Raw genomic sequence first — 14,650 nt, 5'->3', positions numbered from 1 at the left:
AAAAGAAAAGAAAAGGCGTCACCTTCCACCCATTTCAGAATTAAACACCTAGGAGTTATTTTTATTTTCTTCAAACCATATGTCCAATTCATTACTAGTCCGGTAGATTCTGCCTTAGAAATATTTCCTGAATGATCCACCTTTCATGAACTTCTTTTCTTCTTTGTCCAAATACCACCATTCCCTCACCAGAAAGAGAGATGCTGGCAGGATATCCTATTTGTAGTAATTTAGACACTATCTTTTTACCTTTTTCTCTTTTTATTTTTTCAGTTATGTACACACTTGTGTCCTCTATTGTACCTGGATCTCATCTTTCTAAATTTTCCAGAAAATAAATGTTTGATTTTCTACTGGCTAGGGATGAGAGGCAGCACATCTAGCCAATGGTTCAGAGCCTGGATCATCGATGTGACTTCCTAGCTCAAACCTCTTTTGTCATTTATTATCTAAGGATCTTGGGCAAGTTTGTTTATCTCCCAGAATTTTCTCACCTAGGGATGAATACCTAGATGAAAAATACCTAGTTCATGTATTTGTTTTGAAGATTAAATCTACGTACCCATGTAACTATCTAAAGCAAGTTAATACCCAACAACTTTTATTTTAGCAGTAGAAATTCAGCTGAAATTCTGGCAGTGGGAAGACGTGTCATCTATTCTATTCATACAGGTTATGAAAATCCGTCTGTTTCTTGTCCTCTTCTTCCCTGTCACTCTTCACAGTATTGAGTGCCACTGTTCCTGAACATATCCAGGCCCTCTTCTCTATACTGAACTCCTCTGCAAAACATTGAGTTGCTAATTCCTACAGCACGCTAAAGCAATAACATTTCCCTAAGAGCTTTTTATCTTCCCAAACAGGCATTTAATTTTAATTTTCTCTGGTGGGTCTCTCCTTTGTCTTTATTATTGTGGTTTCATAACTCTTTGATTTTTTTCAATAATCTTAGAGAAGTTTCAGTAATGTTAGGAAAAAAGCATGTATGTTCAATTCAATACAATGCTGAAAAAGCAAGCCTTTAATATTATTTTGAATTTTTATGTGTATGTTAAATTGCAACTCATTTTAATTTGCAGTTCTTAGATGAGTAGAAAATTAAATATTTTATACAAAGCAAATATAGATATACAAAGAGAATTAATATATATGTGTATATATTTGTGTGTGTAGATATATATATATATATATATATATATATAGAGAGAGAGAGAGAGAGAGAGAGAGAGAGAGAGATGAGTAAATTATTTGCTCATATACTTTGTCAGGTTACTTTTCAGGGTTTTGATGGTATTATAAACCTGAATGTATAGACTCTCATTTTCTTTTAATTCTGCTTTCTATTCCTTTTTCCCTAATGTGCTATTCAAATTTGCATAAAGAGGTATGGATGACCGGTTAAATGCAGTTGCCAATATCTACATAAATGACACAAATCAGTAAAATTTATTTTTTACCCTTTATATTTCTTTTCTAAACTTTCACATGAACTACCAGAAATTTTGTGTTAATATTACAGCACATCTCAAGGATATTGGTAGATTTACATTCTGTTCAGTGTTGTTTCATTTATGTTTCCACTCCTCCTCCCCTTTAATAAAATGCTACTATTAAATTAATACAGAATGGTTTTAATACTCCTTAGATAAATGGACCTATACTAATGTGTTCACTGTGATAATATATGTGTTTTTATTTTAATGAAGATGATAAAATTATAAGCCAAAGAAATGATCAATGCTGGATGAAATTATATTCTAAGTAGTATTGTTACAGGTCTTTTCTCCTGTAGTTTGGCAAGTAGAAGAGTTACCAGCTCTTTTACTCTGATATTTGGCAAGTTCCAAGTTCTTATCTCCTAACCAAGAAGAATGAGATGTGCAGGTGCCAGAGATTGAGGAAGGCAGAGTAGAATTTTTTGAGTAACAGAAAACTCTCGGCTGTGGGAAGGACCTGAAAGTGGGTTGCCAGCCACAAGGCTGAATCCAGCAGTTTTTATGGGCTTGGGCTTGGAATGGGGAAATGCCTACTGATGGGTTTGTGGGTAGGTTTGAAAATAATACCATTCAGAAAGAGGCACGATAGTGTAAAAGACCAATTCAAGGGAGGAAAGGTATATGTAAAACAGGTGAAGTATAAGGACCAATCAGGAGAAAGCATACCAAATGGAATGGGAATTCTCAGTCTGGTCCCTGGATGTTATCCAGAATTTGTAGCTTGGGTTTTACACTTTAGACTGTCTTTGATTTGAAAGTTGGGTTTCAGTAAGAACCCAATCCTGTCTGTCTAAGAATTTGTCTGTGTCTCATTTCTATCAGCATGTACTCTACGCTAGGGTAAGACATGCATGGAATAAACCAGTATATTATTATTCACTCTCACAGAGGTGAAAACAGGTCATTTTTGTTCTCGTTCAGCATATACTTTTAATCCAATGTTAAAGAAATAGTGATTGATTTGCCAAAAAAAAACCAAAAAAAAAAAAAAACAACCCTCTCTCCTGGCCTACATTTTAGAAGACTCAGGAACAAAATTGCCCGATAAATTATTTTTTAAAAATTAGAAATAAATGATGTATAGGATATTTTTTAAAATATGGTAATGTGATCATGACAAGAGAACCCTTTATACTGGGAGATTAGAAATCCTCTCCAAGAAGATCATTTAAATTGATGTCTAAAAGGAAAGAAAGAGATAGCAATCCAAGATTTAAAAGGTCTGTTTTCTAAAAAGTCAATTAGGGAAAAAATCTCTATGAAGCCATTTGTTTTATTTTAGAGAAAATAAATTAGTATATTTATTTGATTACAAGTCATCAATTGCTTTCAACTGTATTTATTGTAGGTTGGATATACATAAGTGAAATAAATTATTTCCTTCCTGAGAAGAAATCTACACAAAGACACTAACTATGCTTTAATATGGTCAACTGATAAGCTGAGGCCTTTATATTTTTATTCTGCTTTTTGGATCTCAAGTTTTTCTTCACCTAACTAATTCTTCCATTCCATACCCACACATTTAAAGGAGCTTAGAAGCTAGGAATACTGCATGAGTTCTTTAACATCAAGAATGATTTATTATAATAAAGCCAATGTGTGGAAGAAAACTTTCCAAAATTATATGGATGAAATCCTTCACAATATTTTCCTGAGGTTAAAATTTTAATGTAATAATTAAAATTATTAAAAATTACAATTAAAAATTATATTAAAATTCAATTAACATTAAATTAAAAATTAAAACAATTATTAAGATAATTTTTAATGTAATATGATAATTTAATGTAAATATCACTTAGACAAATCTCTATGATTAGGACATTTATGAAGCCATTTATGTATGAGAGTTTGCCCTCTTTACTTCAGAGAAGATTGTGTTTACATGGAATGTGAAGGCAATGGTGAGTTTAAATGCCACATTGTTTACGCTGCCAGGGGATAATTCTTTGAGTAAAGACATTATTTATCCAATTGTGGCCTTCAAATACAAGATGATGTATTCCTTTTGTTAACTTTTTTTTTCTTCATTGTCTTGAAATTATCTGATTTAAGAATAGTTGTTAGTAAAAAAAACTTTATCTGCGAATGTTTTTGCTTCCTCTTATCGGGCTCTGTTAGCACTGTTTTTACATCATATTCTGGCTGAAGTCCTAGAAAAAGATATTAATACCAATTTCATTTTGGCTAAGTCTCTTAACACTTTTTAATACTAATGCAAAAATTTTGTCTATAGATATATGCTATGTGTATGAAAGAGAAAGAGAATCTGTGTATATGTGTTTGTAGTGTGTATGTGTGTATAACTGGTTCAGTATATGTTAGTGGCTGAGCATGTGGATATAATGTCTAGTTCTGAGTTATCTGCAAAAATTAGTGAGTCCCTGTAATTGTGAGTTTTCTTATGGGTAAAATGTGGATAAAAAGCTGGGCATGGTGGCTTGGTAATCCAAGCACTTTGGAGACCAAGACAGGTGGATCACCTGAGGTCAGGAGTTCAAGACCAGCCTGACCAACATGGTAAAAACCTTGTCTTAAAAAAAATAAATTTTTTTTAATGTGGATAAAATAGTGTATATATTAATGGTACTACATGAGGTAGTATAAATACATTGCTTTGTACAAGACATGGTACAGATTAGGCTCTGAATAAAATTGAGCAATTATACATTTTAAATTTAATTTATACTTGCACAGCAACTTTATATAAAAAATATTATTGTTTTTATTGACAGAGTGATTTGAGTTTGTTTTTTACAAATGTGTTTAAAACAATGAACTATTTTATTCCGCTAAAGAATATATAAAGTTTATCCATGTAACAAACCTACACCCATACCCTTCAAACCTAAAATAAAAGTTGGGGAAAAAAATCACATTTCCAGCTTTTTTTTTTTTCCACTTTTTCTTGCTTTCTTTCTGCTTATTGGGAGGTAAATCTTTCTTTGAATTTATTTTTCTCATGTTTCTTTTTCCCTATATTGTCTAAAGGTTTCAGTTTATGTTTATCGCTTTAATTTGTGAGAATTTAAACTTACATTTGAATTTACTGTTTAAAGTTAGACTTTTAACTATATCTAATTTTTATTCATATATATCTATATCCATATATATTTATTTCATAATATATAAGGCCTTATGAAAGCTTTGATTTCCATTTTCACTTTCTTTTATTCACATTTGTGTTAAACCTAGTGATTTTTATGTTTTATATTTTATTTGTATCTTGCATTTTTAGAATCTTATCAACCAGAGTTTGCTTGGATATACTCACATGCTTGTTTATTCATTCACATTTTCTTCTTGTTTCTCAGAACTGCCTATCAGGTCATTTTTCTTCTGTTTGGAGTACAAATTTGATTCTTTTAGCTAAAATGCGACATTACTAATCTCCATTTTTGCTTGTCAAAATATGGTTGCTGAACAATAATTTCTGAAACATAGCTTTGCTAGGAATACACCTCTGTACTAAAAGCGATGTTCAAAATGATAGTACTGTTTATTCCGGCTTTTTCATATTATTTTAGAAAATCTGCTATTAGCGTAATTGTCTTTTTGTGGGTTATCTTTTTTATCTGGTAGCTTTTAACTGTATCTCTACAGTTAGTGTCAGCAGTTTTGCCTCAAATTGTCTAGTTTTAATTTGTTTTTATTATCTCATTTGGGATTTGCCAGACTGCAGAATCTAAGGCTTGTTGTCTTACAGCATTTCTAAATATTTTCAGGGCATTATTACTTCCTGGAATATTACTTCCTTGATGTTTCTTTCATTTTCCCTTTTGAAAACCTGACAGATTACTCACATAGTAGAATGTTTCTTACACTCCATCATATCTATTACCCTCTCTGAGTAGGTCTCATCTCTCTGCATCTCTCTCTGGATGATTTCTTGAGATTTGTCAACCAATTCATGAATATTCTTTTAAATTGCTTATTCTCCATTCTTCCTAGTTCATTGGATTTCTAACTTAATTATTACATATTTAATTTTTATAAGTTCTACAAGAATCTTTCTCAAATTATTTTAGTTACTTTTGATACTCATTTGTGATAAAGTATTCCAAATACTCTTATTTATTTTAACATATTTAAAAGTCTTATTTCATGATCTGGTCATTTAAGCTTCTTAAGTATAAATATAATGTTTGTTTTTGCTAATATTTTGTGATTGAGCTGTTTCTTCATGTATGTACTAGTTAACAGCTTTATTAAGGTATAATTGATATAAAAAGAACTGCACCTATTAAATCTGTACTATTTGATGAATTCTGACATATGCAAACACATGTGATACCATCACCGCAAAGGTAATAGACATATCCAATGCCTCCCAAATCGTTCTTGTGTCCCTTTTTCATTTGTTTTTGCAGTAAGAATACAACATGAGGTCTACTCTCTTAATAAACTTTGGAATGTACATTACATGCTGTATAGCAGATCTCTAGAAACTATTCATCTAGTGTAGCTGAAATGTTCTACCTTTTGAATATAACAACTCCCCATTTCTTCTACCACCCCTGCCCCAGAAAACCACCACTCTACTCTTGGCTTCTATGAGTTTGAGTATTTTAGAAATTTCATATAAGAGAAGTCATACATTATTTGGCATTCTGTGACTGGCTTTTTCACTTAGCGTAATATCCTCCAGGTACATCCATGTTGTTACCAATGACAGTATTTTCTTATTTTTAAGACTGAATAGTAGTCCATTGTATGTATATACAACATTTTCTTTATCAGTTTATCTGCTGATGGACACTAGCATTATTGATGTATTTTGACTACTGTGAATAATGCTGCAACAAACATGAGAGGGCATATTATGGGTAGTGCTACAATAAACATGAGAGTGCAGATATCTCTCTGAGATGCTGACTTCAATCCTTTTGGATACATGCCTGGAAGTGAGATTGCTAAATCATATGGTAGTTCTATTATTAATCTTTTGAGGAATCTCCATTTCTCATTACTGTTTTCCATAGCTTCTGTACCATTTTACATTTCTACTAAAACTATATAAGGATTCCATTTCTCCACAACCTTGCTAATAATTGTTATATTTGTTTTTTTTTAATAATAGCCATCCTAGCAGATGTGAGCTGATTTCTCATGGTAGTTTATTTGCATTATTCTAGTAATTTATGATATTGAGCATCTTTTCATATACCTGTTGGCCATTTGCCTGTATTCTTTAGATAAATATCTGTCCAAATCCTTTGCCCATTTTAAAGTCAGATTATTTGTGTTGTGTTTGCTGTTGAGTTGCAGGAATTCTGTATATATTTTGAAAATTAACCACTTATCAGGTATATGATTATGAATATTTTCTCCCAATCTATAGGTTGCATTCTCAGTCTATTGATTCCCTTTGCTGTATAGATGTTTTATAGTTTTTAATAGCCCCACTTGTATATTTTTTATTTTGTTGCCATTGTTTGTGGTATTATATCCGAAAGTAATTGCGAAGAAATAATTGCCGAGACCAAGAAGGTTTTCTCCTATGTTTTCTTTAGGAATTTTATAGTTTCGAGACCTATGTTTAAGTCTTTGATCCACTTTGAGTTGATTTTTGTGTATGGTATAAGGTGAGGGTTCAATATCAGTTTTTCACATGTGTATATATTATTTTCCCAGCACCATATGTTGAAGAGGTTATTTGTTAGCCATTTCATGTTCTTGGCACTCTTGTCAAAGATACAGTTTTTGAGCTCATGATTTTTGGAATTTTATCTTTTGGAATCATTTCAGTGTTGGGTTTAGGATCTGTTTCTCCAAATATAATTTACAGCTCCATCTGCCAATTGCCTAGGGACACTGCTATCATAAAGCAATTAAAATCATCCTATCCTTTTTGTTTCTGCTTTTGTTGTTCTGTTTTAACTTATCTGTTATATATATATGTGTGTGTGTATGTGTGTGTGTGTGTGTGTATATATATATATGTATATGCATTCATATGTATATATGAGGTGACTTCTAGCCCCTAACAGGAGTGATAATAAATTTGTTTTGTTATGATAGACTTTTTCTTCCCCTTTGTTGTGCTTTACCAAAGCTAGATGACAAATAAATATGTTCATTAATGTGAAGTAGGTTTTTACTTCACTCAGTGAAATAGCTGCTAGTATAAATCTGTGTTTCGGCTGGACATGGTGGCTCATTCCTGTAATGTCAGCAATTTGGGAGGCCAAGGCAGGTGCATCACCTGAGGTCAGGAGTTTGAGACTAGCCTGGCCAAGATGGTGAAATCTCATCCCTACTAAAAATACAAATAATTAGCTGGGTGTGGTGATGGGTGCCTGTAATCCCAACTACTTGAGAGACAGGCAGAACAATTGCTCAAACCCAGTGAGCAGGGGTTTCACTGAGCCGAGATCACTCTGTTGCACTCCAGCCTGGGCAACAAGAGCGAAACTCCATCTAAAAAAAAAAAAAAAAAAAAAAAAAATCTTTATCTCCTGGTTAATTTCTCGACCTGACAAATCTCTTTGGGTGTGCCTCAGAGTTTCTCTCCTGGCTCCTGATGAAATGTTGGTGCTATTAAATCTAAGCCTTTGATTCACTAGAATGAATGCCAGCTCTACTGCTTCCTTTAAATTCATATTTTCTCATGGTTTCTGTCCTTCGTATTTATCTTAGTTGCCCCCAACTCAATCATACAGTACAAAATTTTTTTTTGCAAATTTTATGCACCATTGTAGTTATTTTATTTTGCTGTTATTTCTCAAAAATTTATAGTACCTATTTATGAAAAAAGCTTCTTAATATTGTCTTTGTTAAAAGTTTCAAAAAATAAATTGGAAAGGGAGAACTGCTTGCTACATATTGTGCAGGAATGATCATAAACTTTCTTATTTGATATTTTTATTCTCTAAATTCGCTTTGTGCTATTCTGGCTGTCTTCCCACCACACCTCCCAGCTTCATCACCTTCTCTTTCAACATCATATCCACTGCCAATACTTATAAATGGGAGTAATACATTTTATAGATCACCTGTGGCAGTATATTCTACACATCAAGCCATGTTTCAATGCATTTATTCTAAACACATATATTAGTGTTTCAGGTAATTATATTCATTCAATTCTAAGGAGGGATTGGTGGAAATAACCACCAAAAATTAATATCAGCTCCAGGGTTGTATATTTAAAAAAAGAATCACATTGTCTATTCAGTAAACAAAGAAATATTAGGCTTCACATTAACTTCTGATATGGTAAAATGTGAAAAACTTGTTTCTTAGAATGAAAGATTCTATACAAACATCCTGGACACTCTACCAAGCCCTGGATTTAATTTATTTTCACAGTCGCCTTATGGGATACTTACTATACCTGAATTAAATGATTCTTGGAGGAAGCAATTTTTCAATTCACAAGATAAGCTTTTAAGCTATTTCCTGTGAAGAGGCTGAGGCTCAGAAGGAGTTTAAGTCTGAGGTCACTTAACTGCAGGTTCAAGGCTCCTTATACAAGACTGTCTTCTTTAGTGTATGTGTCTCCCCAAATCAGATTCCTCTTATTGTCTTCTTCAAGAACTACGATAATAAATATCTCATGTATAGAACAATGTGGTAGTAGAGTCTTTAAAGATAAAATATATTTATAAATATGTATTTGTGAGACTCAGTTGATGGAGTTCAACACCAGCCTGGCCAACTTAGTAAAACCCTGTCTTTACCAAAAGTAAAAAAATTAGCCAGGCGTGGTGATGGGAGCCTGTAATTCCAGCTACTCAGGAGGCTGAGACAAGAGAATAGCTTGAACCTGGGAGGCAGAGGTTGCAGTGAGCCGAGATCACACCATTGCACTCCAGCCTGGGTGACAGAGTGAGACTCTGTCTAAAACACACACACACAGAAAAACACACACACACACACACACACACACACACACACAGAGATAAAATATACACAGCAATGTAGCATATACTTTATTTTCACTTCCTTCTTTAGTCAGGTATAAATCCTTGAAGTCATAAATATTGAATATTTGTTTCCATTTTGGGTACTTATCCAATTACATTGGTTGCAAAATATGTTTTGTGAGCAAACTAATTTTTCTCACAAAAGAAATGTGTGAGAAAATGTGAGAAAACCAGCATGACAAACTTTAACAGTTAGCAATGTGGAGGCCATAATGTAAACAAAATGTCTGTATTCATTGTATCAAAAACATTAGCTACCTATAGCATAAGCAGGAGATATGGAAGGTCTGGGAAAGGTATTATTTTAACTAATAGTCTGAATATAGAGCAATGCATGAGTAATGGGGATATAAATAATTTTGATAAACATAGCAGTCCAAATTACATGATTATTCACAGAAAGCTGTTGTTAAAATAACAAAGAAAAGTTTTGCTGAATCATGTGGCTGACTTAAAATTTAAATAATAGTGTGAGGAAGATAAAGCACATAAATATTCGTATTATTTTAATTATATTCAAGACTATGTTTTTTTTAAATTTTAAGTTCTGAGTACATGCGCAGTGCGTGCAAGGTTGTTACATGAGTAATTGTGTGCCATGGTGGCTTGCAGCACCTGTCAACCCATCACCTAGGTATTAAGCTCAGCATTCATTAATCATTTTTCCTGATGCTCTCCCTACCCTTGCACACCCACCAAAAGGCCCCAGTGTGTGTTGTTCCCCTCCCTGTGTCCATGTATTCTCATTGTTCAGCTCCAACTTATAAATGAGAACAGGTGGTGTTTAGGTTCTCTGTTCCTGCATTAGTTTGCTGAGGATAATGGCTTCCAGCTCCATCCACGTCCCTGCAAAGGACATGATCTTGTTCCTTTTTATGGCTACATAGTTTTCCATGGTGTTTAATGTGCCATATTTTCTAGTTTATCACTGATGGGCATTTGGGTTGATTTCATGTCTCCACTATTGTGAATAGTGCTGCAACTAACATACACGTGCATGTATCTTTATAATAGAAGGATTTATATTCCTTTGGATATATACCCAGTAATGGGATTGCTGGGCCAAATAGTATATCTAGTTTTAAATCCTTGAGGAATCACCACACTGTCTTCCACAATGGTTGAAGTAATTTATACTCTCACCAACAGTGTGGTACCATTCCTATTTCTCCACAACCTTGCCAGCCTCTGTTGTTTCTTGACTTTTGAATAATCACCATTCTGACTGGCATGGGATGGTATCTCATTGTGGTTTTGATTTGCATTTATCTAATTATCAGTGATGTTGAGCTTCTTTTCCAATGTTTGTTAGCTGCATAAATATCTTCTTTTGAGAAGTGTCTATTCATGTCCTTTGCCCACTTTTTTAATGGGGTTGTTTGCTTTTTCTTGTAAATTTGCTTAAGTTCCTTCTAGATTCTGGATATTAGAACTTCGTCAGATAGATAGATAGTAAAAATTTTCTCCTGTAAGTTATCTGTTAGCTCTGATGATTGTTTCTTTTGCTGTACAGAAGCTCTTTAGTTTAATTAGATCCCATTCATCAATTTTTGTCTTTTGTTGCAATTCCTCTTGGTGATTTCATCATGAAATCTTTGCACATGTTTATGTCCTGGATGGTATTACCTAGATTTTCTTCTAGAACTTTTAGAGTTTTGGATATTACATTTAAGTCTTTAATCCACCTTGAGTTAATTTTTGTAAGGTGTAAGGAAGGAGTCCAGTTTCAATTTTCTCCATATTATTGGGGGAAGCAGCAAAGGCGAAAAGACTTACCTTACATAAATTGGTTGTAAGTAACACATAAACTGGGAACAACAAACCACAGCAAACTGCAGGAGGCCTCTGGGGAGGCAAACCTCTCCATGCCTCATGTTCTGATGCAGGGTGACCTAGGCTCTGTTACCATAAACATTGTGGTCAAGTTCGTAAAACCCCTTTGTAGCATTAAAATGTAACCAGATTTGTAGGCTCCTTGTGAGGCCTGTGTTCCACCAGCTGCACATAGAGCATAGGCTAAAGATAATCCCATGTTCTTGTTTTGTGAAACTCCCAAACCACCACTGTTATCAGTCTTTAGAATGGCACACCAGTTCCGGCTCACTGATTCACCCCACCGTCACATCACCCTCTCCCCACCATCACCCCACTGTCTACCCTATAGATCAAAGTGATTGTAACCAGTGCATACTGTGGAAGACCAGAGCTCGGGGCCTTTGCATCCTCCTTTATGCACTGGCCCCCTGGTCCCACTATATGAATTCTTAATCTGTCTTTTTCTCATTCTTTTGTTTCCATCAAATTTGGGGTACCCACAGGTGGTATGTGGGGGGTGGTTCCCTACACATATGGCTAGCCAGTTTTCCCAGCACCATTTATTAAATAGGGAGTCTTTCCCCCATTGCTTGTTTTTGTCAGGTTTGTTGAAGATCAGATGGTTGTAGATATGTGGTCTTATTTCTGAGTTCTTTAATCTGTTCCATTGGTATATGTCTCTGTTTTCATACAATTATCATGCTGTTTTGGCTACTATAGTCTTGTAGTATAGTTTGAAGTTGGGTAGCACAATGCCTCCAGCTCTGTTCTTTTTGCTTAGGATTGTCTTGGCTATATGAACTCTTTTTTGGTTCCATATGAATTTTAAAACAGTTTTTCCTAATTTTGTGAAGAATGTCAATGATAATTTAATGGGAATAGCATTGAATGTATAAAGTACTTTGGGTAGTGTAGCCATTTTCACAGTATTGATTCTTCCTATCCATGAGCATGGAATTATTTTCTGTTTGTTTGTGTTCTCTCTGATTTCCTTGAGCAGTGGTTTGCAGTTCTCCTTGAAGATGTCCTTTACTTCCCTTCTTAACAGTATATCTATGTATTTTTTTCTCTTTGTGGCAATTGTGAATAGGTGATCATTCACGATTTGGCTGTCTGCTTGTCTGTTGTTGGCATATAGAAATGCTTGTGATATCTTTACATTGATTTTGTACTCTGAGACTTTGCTGAAGTTGCTTATCAGCTTAAGGAGATTTTGGACTGAGATAATGGGGTTTATAGATATAGGATCATGGCATTTGTCACCAAAGACAATTTGACTTCCTCTCTTCCTATTTGAAACCGGTTATTTCTTTCTCTTGCCTAATTGCCCTGGCCAGAACTCCCAATACTATGTTGATTAGAGTGGTATGAGAGGGTACTCCTATTTCAAGACAATTTTATAACGACAATGAAAGACTCACTTAATTAGAATTCTCTTTGAGGATTCTAATCCTAATCCAAGTAGAATTTTTATTATTTGAACTAGATACCAAGGAAATCTTTGTCATTTTTTTTCATATGAGTATATGTATATTTAAAAAAATGTATACATACCAGTTCAGTTAGAAAAGTTCATCACTGGTTATTAGAGAAATGAAAATCAAAACCACATTGAGATACCATCTCATACCAGCTGGAATGGTGGTCATTAAAAAATCAGGAGACAACAGATGTTGGAGAGGATGTGGAGAAATAGGAACACTTTTACACTGTTTATGGCAATGTAAATTAGTTCAACCGTTGTGGAAGACAGTGTGGCGATTCCTCAAGGATCTAGAAATAGAAATACCATTTGACCCAGCTATCCCATTACTGGGTATATACTCAAAGGATTATAAATCATTCTATTATAAAGACACACACACACACGTATGTTTATTGCCGCACTGTTTGCAATAGCAAAGACTTGGAACCAACCCAAATGCCCATCAATGATAGACTGTATAAAGAAAATGTGGCACATATACACCATGGAATACTATGCAGCCATATAAAAGGATGAGTTTATGTCCTTTACAGGGACATGGATTAATCTGGAAACCATCATTCTCAGCAAACTGACACAAGAACAGAAAACCAAACAGTGCATGTTCTCAATCATAAGTAGATGTTGAACAATGAGAACACATGGACACAGGGAGGGGAACATCACACACTGGGGCCTATTAGGGTGTCGGAGAGCTAGGGGAGGGATAGCAGGGGGTAAGGGGATAGGGAAGGGATAGCAATAGGAGAAATACCTAATGTTGATGACGAGGTGTTGCAGCAAACTAGCATGGTGTGTATATACCTATATAACAAACCTGCATGTTCTGCACATGTACCTCAGAACTTAAAGTATAGTAAAATAAAGAAAGAAAGAAAAAGAAATTCCAATCCTGGAACTTATTATGCAAAGATAAAATTGAGTGTAAAACTTAAATTGCCTATATATTCATTTACAGCACTGCTAATTAAACTTAAATTGAAAGTATGTTAAATATGCAACAAAAAAGTTACTATCATGCATTTGTCAAGTTAGTATATTTGTGCCTAACAATTATACTCTATAAATATTTCTTTGTTGCAACAGATATTAGAAAAAAATAAAAATGATCTAAAATAAGACACAATTTTATCAAAGATTCATGAACAAAAATTCCTAGTAATGTTATACTAAAAGGGTTAACGATTATTGTCTTAGGAAAGAATAGCTGTTAGCACTTTTGTTTGCTTCAATTTGATTATTCATATTTAAGGCCTTTTGTAAAATGAATAACCCATGTAAAATAAGTACTCTTAAAAAATTAAAAACACCAACTACCATGGGCAGATCAGCGTTAAAAGAAAGCAGTAAACTACAAAGTAACATTGATTAGGCATCTGTCAGTTGCAGCCAGGATACAGTGTCACAGCCACCACTCTATTTATAATGCCAAGTCACAAAAATACTTTTAGGATAGAATTTTTATATTCATTTAACAGATAGTAACCTGAGTTTTAAGGAGGTTAAAATATGTGAGACTATACAAGACCTAAGATGCAGAGCCTCTGAGCTCTTTCCTAAATAGATTGCTTTAGTCTATTTCTTTAACTGCAAAATTTTACTTGTAAACAAGGGATCTCTAGTGCATGAAGAAGTGGTATCTTATAAGTGAATAGTATTAAAGTAATTAAGTGTTATTATTATTTTCTGTGACCAATGAATTAGAATTTTTTTAAATTGTGGTTTCTCAGGTTAGTATGTAGGTGGAATTAACTGATATTAGTCAAAGATGAGGCCAGAAAGTGATAATGTGAATACATAAAATGGCTTTGTTGCAGATGTATGCCTTTTGTAAAAATAAGTTTCTTGTTTATTAAGAAACAAAATTTGAGATCATTTAATACCAAGCATGAAAGCATGAGTATCTGAGGACTTTATCTGTG

The sequence above is a fragment of the Cebus imitator genome, unplaced genomic scaffold (assembly GCF_001604975.1).
Source record: "Cebus imitator isolate Cc_AM_T3 unplaced genomic scaffold, Cebus_imitator-1.0 Scaffold74, whole genome shotgun sequence".
Lineage (NCBI taxonomy): Eukaryota > Metazoa > Chordata > Mammalia > Primates > Cebidae > Cebus > Cebus imitator.
This window is presented reverse-complemented; position numbering follows the sequence as displayed.